This window comes from Lepus europaeus, chromosome 18, assembly GCF_033115175.1.
Source record: "Lepus europaeus isolate LE1 chromosome 18, mLepTim1.pri, whole genome shotgun sequence".
NCBI classification, from domain to species: Eukaryota; Metazoa; Chordata; class Mammalia; order Lagomorpha; family Leporidae; genus Lepus; species Lepus europaeus.
The window spans coordinates 46005224-46016714 of NC_084844.1; positions in this window are offsets into that span (position 1 = coordinate 46005224).

Below are 11491 nucleotides of genomic sequence, written 5' to 3' on the forward strand. Positions count from 1 at the left end.
CGGAAAAAGGAAGACCTTTCTGTCTCTCTCTCACTGTCCACTCTGCCTGTCAAAAAAAAAAAAAAAAAAAGTTCCTGAATATACTAATTATAAAAAAGCCATGCATGCATTTCAAATTTTTTTTGCACTAGAATAAACTTAATTCCATTTTTCCACAAACTCTTTGAAGTACCTGTGTGTGTGTAAATAAAATTGCCAAGGTCACACTGCTGGTGGCAGAGATGTGCACTCTGCTTTCTGCCTTCAAGGTCAACATATGTAATGACCATACTGACTTCAGACTTGATAAGCCAGGAGAGGGAAACAATTTTTCACAGTATAGTTTCTGATTAATTACCACTGTTCCTAATTGTGTACTCACAAATATCAATGTGTGGGATGGAGTTTATGGGCTGTGGTGCTGCTATTATTGATGACATTTTATATTTATAAGTAATTTTACGATTTTTCAAAGGGCTTTCACATATGTTCTCACACTTGGTTCTCAAAATAACGCTGTGTGGCAGGCCGGACATATGGTTTTCATTGTACAGATGGAGAAACCTCAGTGCACAGTGGCAAATGGCTCTACCACCCTCCCGAGTGGCGAGGCTCACGCTAGGCTGGGGTTTCTGGTTCATGCTCCGGGTGAATTCAGCAACTCCATCCTGGGGCTGGGGCGGGAGGAGTTTGTAATTGTGCTCGAGGGGGTTTCAGAATGAAGCTTGGATAATTTAGATGCCAAGATAGGATTCACAGTTTCACCTCTTGGACAGGGAGTGTGTAAAGCTCCCAGTGGGGAGGGCTTTGAGCCTGCTTCTCAGTCTCAGTGAGCCCCATTCCGGCTACCATTAAGGGATGGTTACAGGAACTCTCCCTTCTGTGCTCTGGTGTCCCCAGTCTTAAATTAAATTTTGTATTTACTTGTGACAAGCTTGCGAATTCTCAAGCCAGTGCCAGAATTGATGTGTGGGCTGCTGTCCTTGACCATGAACATTGTCTTCCAATCTAGGAAAATGCATCTACAGGAAAAGCAATTGATGTTCTCACATGAAACATCTTTATATTGAACTCCAGAATTGAAAGAGAAGTTGGAGGTCTCCATCTACTCACTCGCTTTAAAAATCCTATCAGAGGCGCCAGCACTGTGGTGTAGCAGGCTAAGCCATTGACTACAGTGCCGGCATCCCATATGGGCACCAGTTTGAGTCCTGGCTGCTCCACTTCCAATCCATCTCTCTGCTAATGCACCCAGGAAAGCAGCAGAAGATGGCCGAAGTCCCTGGACCCCTGCACCCTCATGGGAGACCTAGAAGAAGCTCCTGGCTTCAGCCTGCCGTTATTAGAGCCATATGGGGAGTGAACCAGCGATGGAAGATTTCTCTCTCTGTGTCTCTCATCTCCCTTTAACTCTTTCAAATAAATAAATACATCTTTTAAAAAAATCCCGTCAGAGAAAATGACACTCTGTTCTGAAATACAAATTATTTTTTTAGGGCCACCCTTCATTAGGAACACACAAAGCAGAAAGGAGAGAAAAAGTAGAAATAAAGTGACAGGAAGAGACATGGTGAGAATGATACAACACACAGGAAGACGATGCCTTGGGGAGAGACCAAGATAGACAAAGGCTAGGGTACACTCTGGGACGAAGGGAAGTAGGCACAGATCCAGATCCGGACACTGGCAGTCACATTAAGTGAACAGGAGAAAAGAATGGGAAGACATAGAAGGAGGCATACAGACAGGAGTGACAGCCTCAGGGAACATCCCTCCCTTAGGCTAAGGCCAACAAAAACCAAATTGCATTTGAAAAAATAAGGCCAGATAAAGAGGCCACTTGCTCTTAGGCTTGAGAATGTGAATGAACTGACTGCCCTTCTTAATTTTCCCTTCACTTTGTACTCAGTGAGAACACCTGATCAGTACCGCCCTGGCCTGTTATTTCCATGTTTGTTTCCCAGCAGACCGAATGCCCCGATGACAGGACTGTCTGGGAGGCAGCCGTGGCAGACAGCACCGAGGCTGGATCAGAGCACGTGAGTTCCAGGCCTGGCTCCGCAGCCTAGAAGCTGTGTGACATGGAGAAAATGAACTAAGCTCCGTTGTCAAATGCGCTTCTTCCATCTGCGTCCCAGAGTGGCTGGGAGAATCAGGTGAGATACTGTTTGCAGAAGTACATGGTAAAAACTACGTGCTGGCCGTAACAAGGGGCTACTGTTCATCGTGGACTCCAGCCGCTCGGCTCCCAGCTCCTACACTTCCCCGCCTATCGCAGTGAAGGTGCACCCAGGCTGCACTGCGCCTCCGCTCGGCAGCTGCCTCGGTTTTGTCGCAGACTGTTTGCAGAAGCCAACTGTGAGTGTGAGAACCGCGGCCACACCCCCGTGCACATGGTCTCTGCAAACAGTGAGCACAGCTGCACACCACAGGGAAGTCTGCGCTTATACACAGTGATAATGACCCTTGTCAATAAAAATCACAATTCACACAAAGACCTGATTATGCAGCACTTGCCTTTGTGTGTTCCTTTGTACTTTCACAGAGCACTTTCACACACATTTCTTTTGTGATAAATGCAAAATTGGTCTGTTTGTGGATAGTCACTCTGACCTATAAGTAAGCATTTCTAAACTCAGGTTCAAAAAAAAAATTTCAAGGATATTGAACTATTAAGGAAATTGCCTTTGAAATGAGTCAGTAGGAACCAGAAAAATCCCTTTGAACAAATTCAGATGCCTTCCTAATAATCATAGGCTAATTTGCTTACTCAAGTCAGTTGACTTTTTTTTCTGCTCATAGAAGCAATATATTAAAAAGTAAAACATGGGGCCAATGTTGTGCCCCCTGCAACACCGGCATCCCATATGGGAGTGCTAGTTTGAGTCTTAGCTGCTCTGTGTCCGATCAAGCTCCTTACTAATCACTTGCTGGGAAAGCAGCAGAAGATGGCACAGGTATTTGGGCCCTTGCCACGCACAAGAGAGACCCGGATGGAGTCCCAGGCTCCTATTGAAGTAGCACCTTGACAGTAGGGACTCCATTTTGGAGCACTTGAGACTCCATTCTGGGAAAGCCCCCCCGCCCCCCCCCCCCACTGTGAGACTCTGGTCTGAAACTATGATCTAAAACAGTAGAACAATAGCAGTCCACTACATCACACTTGGCAGAGCATAGAAACCCCTAGCATAATTGTTCAAGCTTGAAAGTAGAAAGGTTGCACCTGGGTTAATGATAAAAATGTAATTTGTCTATGTCCTACATATAATTAAAACCAATATCTGGATTAATGTCAGGATTATAAGATTGTAACTGGTATTGTCAAGGTTATAACTGATACTAGTTTCGCATAGGTTTTAGGTCAGCTTGACCCCGGTAACCATGTATTCCCCCCTGTTCCTAGCAACCATGAATTCCCCTCCTGATTTTGTGGTTTTTGCCTTTATAAACCCTGTTGCTTTAGGCTTCAGGGTCGAGAGTTCTTTAGGGCATGAGCCCACTCTCCACCGCCAGCAAATAAAGGACCATCAAATTTTATCAATGTGTGGAGCTCCTTTGTTTATACTCGCTCAGGTACAACACTATCATCAGCTTGGCCCAGCCCCAGCTATTGTGGCCATTTGGAGAGTGAACCAGTAGATAGAAGATCTCCCTCTCTCTCTATTTCTCCTTCTCTCTCTGTCACTCTTTCAAATAAATAAAATAAATGTTAAAAAAAGTAACACATTCCCACTATAGAAAACAATAATCACAATAACTAATCACTGTTACCATTTTGGTAGAACTCTTCCCAGTCTTTTATGTGCATTTGTTCTATATTTGAAATCATGCTTTAAATTAATTTTAAATATCAATACTTCACTTACATTGTAAGTATTTTCAAAGTTATTTAAAATTTCACAAATCTCATTTTTAATGTGAATTGTTACAGATTATCTTTCAAAGAGGGGAAAGAAGTTTCCCTGTTTGTTCATGGGCACGCCTTGTTATAAAAACATGAACAAGGCCTTTTCTGATAACTTTAATCTTAAAATTATTAAGATCATTAGCACTAATTAGCACTTTAGTTTCTGGCTTTAAAATGGGCATCATAATATCTATAGAAACCCAAGGTCCTATTTAAGTATCTGGTTTGTTCTCTATGTAGGCTCTATTAACCCCATTAGTAAGCAGCACATTTATGCAGGCCTTTGGTAAATGAAGGGAGGCTGGTGTAGTGGCACAGAGGGTTACACCACCACCTGTGATGCTGGCATCCTGTCCTAGCTGCTCCACTGCTCACCTAACTCTCTGCTAATGCTCCTGGGAAAGTAGCAGAGGAGGCACGAGTCCTTGGACCCTTGCACCCACGTGGAAGACCTGGAAAAATCTCCTGGCTCCTGGCTTCAGCTTGGCCCAGCCCTGGCCATTGTGGTTATTTGGGGAATAAACCAGTGGATAGAAGATTCTCTCTCTCTCTCTCTCTGACTCTGCCTTTCAAATAAATAAATAAATCTGAAAGAGGAAGAATTGAAGGAAAAGCCATTCTTTTTTGAAGCTAAGCCTGTGTTGACTTTCACTATGCACAGCCAAATCCAAGAGTTATTTCTCAACAAAATTACAGTTGAAAACCCAAATGGCCAAAATCTAAAAACAAGGCTGAGAAAGCGAATTATTGACAAGGAGATTAAAGTCATATTTGGGAAGGAATCCTGTTTATAACGGAGCAACAAAAACCTGAGTGCTTTGCACACTGGCACGAGCTTACGCGGCAGCTAAGGGTTACCACGTGTTTGTGATAGACCTTGTGAACTTTTCTTTTTTTATAATTTGCATTTATTTGAGGGGCAGAGAGGAACAGAGCTCCTGTTGGTTGGTTCGTTCCCTGAATGCCTTCAACACAGGGGCTGGGCCGGGCTGGAAAGCCAGGAGCTGAGTACTCAATCCAGGTCTCCTACATGGGTGGCTGAGACCCAACAACTGCAGCCATCGCTTGCTGCTTCCTGGGTGTACACGAGCAGCAAGCTGGACTCAGGAGTGTGGCTGGGACTCAACTGAGTCACCCTAATATGATACAGGTGTTTCAGCTGGCAGCTGAATTGCTACGCCAAATGCCTGCCCCACCTCGTGAACTATTATTGGCCAATCTAAAGACTGTTTGACTTGTGAGCTAGGCCAGGCTGAGCAACTGTTGTGAATTCTGCCCTGCAGGCAGAGCAGTTCCCACATTGCCAGGTACCATGAACTGCCCGGCCTAGGTCTTAGAAGGATTCAGAATTCAGAAGACTTTAAATAACACTAGTGCATGGTGAAGAGCAGGGAGCTAGTCAAGATGCTGCCTAGGATCTTCCTTCTTTCCTGTTATAAGTCCATGGTTTCATTATGTCAGCTGTGGTCTGACTGTGTCGTGCTTGTTCTCATCTAACTAGATTCTACGTATCATGCTTACTGTTGTAGGCAATCCTGTTGTAAGCATCCCTGTTGAGGTAACAGGGATGGTTCAAGTAATTGGGCTCCTGCCGTGCACAGGGGAGACCTGGACTGAGTTCCCAACTTCTAGCTCTGTCCAGTGCCCAGGCCCAACTGTTGCAAGCATTTGGGGATGAACTGGCAGGTGCAAGCTCTGTGTATCTTAAAAAAATATATATTTTTATATCTAAAAAATTTTAAAAAGAACACTTAAGGAGGGAAGGAATTTACTATGGATCAAAACATCCTACAACTTAGATAAGAGTGTATAAGAAACAAATGTGAAATACAGTTAGAAAATCGATGATGAAGCAAAAATAGCCTTGAAGAGCACGTGACAAATTGTATTTTGCAACATGAGGCAGGTGTTGTGGTGCAGCAGGTTAACCTTCCACTTGCTGCACCTTCATCCCATATTAGAGTGCTGCTTCCAGTCCTGGATGCTCCACCTCTGGTCCAGCTCCCTGCTAATGTGCCTGGGAAGGCAGCAAATGAGGCCCATGTACTTGGGTGTCTGCCACCCATGTGAGATGACCAGTTGGAACTTCTGGCTTTGATTTGAGTCAGGTGCAGCTGTGGTGGACATTTGGGGAATGAACCAGCAGATGGAAGATCTGTCTCCCTTTCTCTCTCACTTGGCTTTTCAAATAAATCTTAAAAAACAAAACAAAACAAAAAAACTTGATAATGCACATGTTTTTGGTGTCATCATTTTTCAAAGTGCCAAAGTATCACATAAGCTCTTGAGAGGCAATGGCTTTGGTTTTTCCAAGTAATATCTGTTGTTAGGACCAAAAGAGTCCCTAATGCAAAAGTACTGGGTTGGAACATAACAGACCTGGAACATGACAGACCAGTGTCACTCTCCCATCCTACCTATCCAAGGACTATGGTGAACACTAAGAAATATATGGAAATGTATGCGTTTGCATAAAGCACTATGCAAATCCCTATAAGCACTCACCATGATGTAGTATAGTGGATTATTGCATCTGCCTATAAAACATTTTTTTAGGCCGGCGCCGTGGCTTAACAGGCTAATCCTCCACCTTGCGGCGCCGGCACACCGGGTTCTAGTCCCGGTCGGGGCACCAATCCTGTCCCGGTTGCCCCTCTTCCAGGCCAGCTCTCTGCTGTGGCCAGGGAGTGCAGTGGAGGATGGCCCAAGGGCTTGGGCCCTGCACCCCATGGGAGACCAGGATAAGCACCTGACTCCTGCCATCGGAACAGCGCGGTGCGCCGGCCGCAGCGCGCCTACCGCGGTGGCCATTGGAGGGTGAACCAACAGCAAAAAGGAAGACCTTTCTCTCTGTCTCCCTCTACTGTCCACTCTGCCTGTCAAAAATTAAAAAAAAAAAAACAACACATTTTTTTAGAAGATTTATTTATTTTACTTGAAAGGCGGAGTTACAGAGAGGGAGAGGCAGGGAGAGAGAGAGAGAGAGAGAGAGATATCTTCCATCCGCTGGTCCACTCGCTAAATGGCTACAATGGCCGGAGCTGAGCCAGTCCAAAGCCAGGAGCTTCTTCCAGGTTGCAGGGGCTCAAGGACTTAGGCCATCTTACACTGGTTTCCCAGGCACATTAGCAGGGAGCTGGATCAGAAGCGGAGCAGCTGGGAATTGAACAGGCACCCATATGGGATGCTGGTGCTGCAGGCAGCTTAATCCGGTATACCACAGAGCCAGCCCCTGCCCATAAAATCTTAAACACTGAACACAACAGATGAATGTATTTTGGAAGGACAATTAGGGCTGAAAAGAAACAAATGAAGATTTTCACAGGCAGTTGAAAATGTGACTGACCCTAGGGTGAGAAATCCAAGTTTGTATATAAAAGATTTGGAAACTAATGATGGCTGCATGAGTTTTCTCTCTCTCCCTCCCTCCCTCTCTCATTTTTTTCTTTTTTTTAAAGATTTTATTTAGGCCGGCGCCGTGGCTCACTAGGCTAATCCTCCACCTGCGGCACCAGCACACCAGGTTCTAGTCCCGGTCGGAGCGCCAGATTCTGTCCTGGTTGCCCCTCTTCCAGGCCAGCTCTCTGCTGTGGCCTGGGAGTGCAGTGGAGGATGGCCCAAGTGCTTGGGCCCTGCACCTGCATGGGAGACCAGGAGAAGCACCTGGCTCCTGGCTTCGGATCAGCACAGTGCGCCAGCTGCAGCATGCCGGCCACAGTGGCCACTGGGGGGTGAATCAATGGTGAAGGAAGACCTTTCTCTCTGTCTCTCTCTCACTGTCCACTCTGCCTGTCAAAAACAACAACAAAAAAAAGGCACATTTAGAGAAAGGAAGAGAGAGAGAGAGAGTTCTTCCATTCACTGGTTCACTCTCCAGATGGCCACAAATGCTGGGGCTGGGCCAGCTGGAAGCCACGAGCTTCTTTCAGATTTCCCATGTAGGTGGCAGGGGCCCAAGCACCTGGGACATCTTTCACTGCTTTTCCCAGGCCATCAGCAGGGAGCTGGATTGGAAGCAGAATAGCCAGGATACAAACTGGCATCAATAGGAGATGCCAGGGTCAGCACTGTGGTGCAGTGGGTAAAGCTGCTGCCTGTGGTGCTGGCATCCCATATGGGCACCGGTTCAAGTCCTGGCTGCTCCACTTCTGATCCAGCTCTCTGTTGTGGCCTAGGAAAGCAGTAGAAGATGACCCAAGTCCTTGGGCCCCTGCACCTGCATGGGAAATCTGGAATAAGCTCCTGGCTCCTGGCTTTGGACCAAGCCCAGCTCTGGCTGTTGTAGCCATTTGGGGATTGAACCATTGGATGGAAGACCTCCTTCTCTTTCTCTGCTTCTGCCTCTCTGTAACTCAAGCAAATACATAAATCTTATATATATATATATATATACACACATATATATGAGATGCCAGCATCACAGGCGTTGACATTGCCACTACGCCACAACACCAGCCCCATGAGTGGTCTCTTAAAGCAATGACTCTTAAATAGGGACTGGGTTGGGATGGAGGAAACTGTTAGAATCTTGAATAATATTAAATAATATTAAATTTAAGACACAAAAACTTTTTACTAGTTTTCTGAAGTAGATCTGAAAAAGTTTGGCTAGGAAAAATATTCTTGGCCAGTGAAGAGATAATATCATTTATATAACAGTGATCATAAAACTGGAGGATGAGGATCATACCTCTTATCAGAATCCTGTGTGTGTGTGTGGGGGGGATTGTTCACAAGATTCCTATGGCTAGCAGAAGATGTGGGCTAAAAAAAAGTTAAATACTCAGTGAAATACCCCCCCTCCCCCCGATTAAAGCAGCATGCAAAATGTTATTCAAATGGAAAAACAATCTATTTGGAGTTCTTTTTATTATTATTATTATTATTATTATTAAGATTTATTTATTTGAAAGTCAGAGTTACACAGAGGAGAGGCAGTTGGCTGCAATGGCTGGAGCGGCACTCATCTGAAGCCAGGAGCCAGGCGCTTCCTCCAGGTCTCCCACACGGATGCAGGGGCCCAAGGACTTGGACCATCTTCCACTACTTTCCCAGGCCACAGCAGAGAGCTGGATTGGAAGTGGAACAGCCAAGACTCAAACCAGCACCCACATGGGATGCCAGCACCACAGGTGGCAGCTTACCCGCTACACCATAGTGCCAGCCCCTGGAGTTCTTTAGCTTCTCCAAGTTGCCAAGATTCAAAGAAGATTAAGAAGTACTGGTTTAGACTAGGAGAAGTATGGCAGCTCACAGAATGATGATCTCGGGATCATCAGAACTCAGCAGGAAGTGCAGCCAAAGAAACAGGGAGAGAGGTCTGGGAGCGGCTGTAGTATTGTGAGATACTTTGGGGCTTTAGCTACAGTGAATTGATGGTAGCTATACAGTGACTTGATGGTAGTAATGATTGTACTAGTTAATGTCAATTTTTATAAAACAAGTGTTTTCATATTTGTTGGCATGTGTAAGAACTGCACGAAAGGGTGTGCTATATAATTATCACTTCAGTGAGTAAATGAGGGGATTACTGTGAGCCCAGTGTAGACTATGGGAAGGGTCCTGACCCAAAAGCATCTGAGAGCTGAGGCTCTGCAAGACGAGTGCCTCTGCTGTGACCGTGGGAACAGGAGCGCTGCTGAAGCTAGTCGGAGATTAGGATCTGCTTAGCAAGAACGGACATGCATGGAGAACCAGAGTACCAATCAAAATAAAGCTGGTGCCCAGGAAACAGGGAATGTCAATCAAAACAAATGCCATGTCTAGCGTATCTAGAAAATTCAGGAATGAAGGACAGGGAAAACCAAAAAACACACCACACACACAAAAAAACCATCATCATGAACAACCATCTACTAAAACAGCCCTTAAAGCACCACGAGAACACTCTGAACCAGATTTCACGTGAAATTAAACTATGTTCGCCTGCTACAAGTTGGGCTGGGCGCCTTTGCACTCGTGGTAACACAGAATCTAAGCGTGATGATGCTCAAGAACTGTCGAGGGCATGTTAGGTTTTATCAGTGTTGAGAGAAGTGCTGTCTATTGGCATTTAGTGAATACAGACCAGGTAGTTCAGATATCCTGCATTTTTTTTTTTTTTAACAAGAAATTACACCAAAAAAAGCCCAGCTGTTTAGAGGAAGACTGTGACAGAAAAGGAGTGTAAAAAGACTGTTTTTGAGAGGCAGAGAGACAGAGACTGTTTATCCACTAATTTGCTCCCTAATTGCCTGGGATCTGGGAGCCCAATCTGGGTTTTTCATGTGGGTGACAGGGACTCAACTACTTGCCTCATCTCCTGCTGTCTTCCAGCATGCACATTAGCAGGAGCTAGGATCAGAAGCAGAGCTGGCACTTAATCCCAGGCACTATGATATGGGATGCAGGCATCACAACCAGTATCTTAACCACTGCCCCGACTGTTTTTTGTTTTTTTCAAGGCTGGCTCATTTGTGAGAGTATCACGTGCTGTTTATTTTCACTCTGAAATTTCTCACACCCATCAACCTCCAAATTTATCTTAAAGGCATATAATCTGTCTTTCCAGGTCTTCTCCTTCCATTAGAGGTATTTCCCTCTTTTGCTTATCATAAACAGATCAGTCTGGCCTGTTATTAGTTATCCTAGTGCAGTTTTTTTAAGCTAGTGTCCACTTCTTGTGCTGCATAACTCCCTTAAACCCAAACTTATTTTCATTATTAGTAGCTTATCTGAAGAAAAAGGAATATAACGGAGTTTGGACCGTCACAGGAGGGGAAGATTTGGGATTATGGGGGGAATGAAATTGAAAGCTGACAATGCAAGGGCCAGTGCTGTGGTATAGTAGGTTAAGAAGGGAGCTGGTTTGTGTCCCAGCTGATCCTGTTCCAATCCAGATCTCTGCTAATGGCTTGGGAAGGCAGGGGAGGATGGCCCAGGTGTTGGAGCCACTACACCCATGTGGGAGACCCGGAAGATGCTCCTGGCTCCTGGCTTCAGATCAGCCTAGCTCCTGCAGTTGCAGCCATTTGGGGAGTGAACCAAGAGATGGAAGACCTCTGTCTCTGTCTCTGTCACTTTACCTCTCAAATAAATAAATAAATAAATAAATCTTTTTTTTTTTAAAAAAAAAAAAGAAGAAAAGAAAACTAACAGTGCATGCATTGAAGGGCACTTGTTGGAAATTAGCATGAATTTGTACTGGACATGGTCACCCTTGTTTCATGACTCCACAAACATGCAGGCAGCTCAGAAGCAGAGAGGCTGAAGTAGTAGGACCTGGGCTGATGACACGGATGGTAAACCTGGGTGGGCCACTTCTCTGCTTACAGTCCTTCAGTGGATGCCCATTCCTTAACAGGACCCTCACGCCCCTCCCCACCTGGCATTGCCTGTTCCTCCATCCTCCTCTTTACCACTCTTTTTTTTTTTTTAAGATTTTTTTTTTTTTTTTAATTTGAAAGGCAGAGTTACAGGGAGGGAGAGGGAGAGAGGGGGTGGGAGGGGGTGCGGTGGAGACAGAGGTCTTCCTCCTGCTGGTTTATTTCCCTGATGCCCACAACAGCCAGGGATAGGCCAGTCTGAAGCCAGGGGCCAGGAATGCTATTCTGGTCTCTCATGTGG